The sequence below is a fragment of the Limulus polyphemus genome, unplaced genomic scaffold, assembly GCF_000517525.1.
Source record: "Limulus polyphemus unplaced genomic scaffold, Limulus_polyphemus-2.1.2 Scaffold4523, whole genome shotgun sequence".
Taxonomy (NCBI): Eukaryota; Metazoa; Arthropoda; class Merostomata; order Xiphosura; family Limulidae; genus Limulus; species Limulus polyphemus.
Window position 1 is genome coordinate 30,288 of NW_013670133.1, and position 1,416 is coordinate 31,703.

At 30.9% G+C, this 1,416-nt stretch overlaps 1 protein-coding gene across 1 annotated transcript in view; it reads right to left on the bottom strand.

Annotated features, from left to right (window-relative positions):
* LOC111088827 (latrophilin Cirl-like) overlaps positions 1 to 1,416 on the bottom strand; it is a gene marked incomplete at its 5' end in the record, with an annotated part of 56,859 nt that overhangs the window by 16,220 nt on the left and 39,223 nt on the right. The window lies entirely within an intron of this gene.

Genomic DNA, 1,416 nt, shown 5'->3' on the forward strand with positions numbered 1-1,416 from the left:
CAATAATCAGAATGTTTCTAATAATATAAACAATAATCAGAATGTTTCTAATAATATAAACAATAATCAGAATGTTTCTAATAATATAAACTATAATCAGAATGTTTCTAATAATATAAACACTAATCAGAATGTTTCTAACAATATAAACTATAATCAGAATGTTTCTAATAATATAAATAATAATCAGGATGTTTGCAACTACATCAACGCCCCCTGTGGGACAGTGGTAAGTCTAGAGACGTTAAAACCCGGGGTTCGATTCCCCATGATGGAAACAGTAGATAGCCCCTTGTAGCTTTGCTCGAAAATAAATAAACTATATAAACGATAAAAAAAGATGATAACCACTTAAAAATAACTACGATATGCCTAGCCTCATAAGTAATACACATAATATTTGTAACTACACAAAGAATGTGTAACCATAGAAACAATACTCAGGGTGTCTGTAACTACGTAAACAACGTTCAGGATACTAAAATATGTAATCATAGTAAATTTTGACATCAGATGTTTCTGACTCTTTTTTTAGGTTTAAATATTTGAGTTTAAGTCTGGAAGTAAATTTGAATAACGCATTATTTAAATTGCGACAAAATAAGGGATTGTTGATATTACAGCCAGCATTTTTTTTTCTTTATCGTATTCTTCTTTGATCAGAAGTTATTTATACTAACAACAGATTCCTGGAACAATCATCCCCTAGGTTGTAGATTAAACATTCTTTTCTGCAGAATTTTTTAACTACACAATATTTTACAAAGTTACGGACTTTAATTAGAACAAAAGCGCCTATAGATATTTCAGCCTAATATTTTTGGACGTTTCCAAAAAAGTACTTTTAAAATACGTTTTCTCTTTAAGTGATATTAATTTATGGGTTACGTCAATGAAAGTGAAATGTTACGTAATGTGCTTTTAATACAAAATTGTATTAGCCAAACATTTAATTTCATTTTGGTTTACGTGTTATGACAAAAACCTAAACATTTCCGTGAGACTAAAAGATGTAGCCGTCTCCAGCCATTATGATGTAGTAGTATGATTACCGAGAGTGGTTTCAGTAAATAACACTTTACAATTTTCCCCCTAATTATACTTACTAAAACGTCCAAATAAGGTAAAGAGTTGTTATCCCAATTTTATCTCTGCTTTTTATCATAGTGTGGACAGATTTTCAAGCATATCTTGTAAACAGGAAGATATTAATAACGAGTCGTTATAAATCAAGTACGTAGCAATAGAGAAACGTTTTAAACCCGGTATTGTTGACAGAGCTATTTAAACCCGGTATTGTTGACAGAGCTATTTAGACCCGGTATTGTTGACAGGGTATTGTTGACAGAGCTATTTAAACCCGGTATTGTTGACAGAGCTATTTAGACCCGGTATTGTTGACAGGGTATTGTTGAC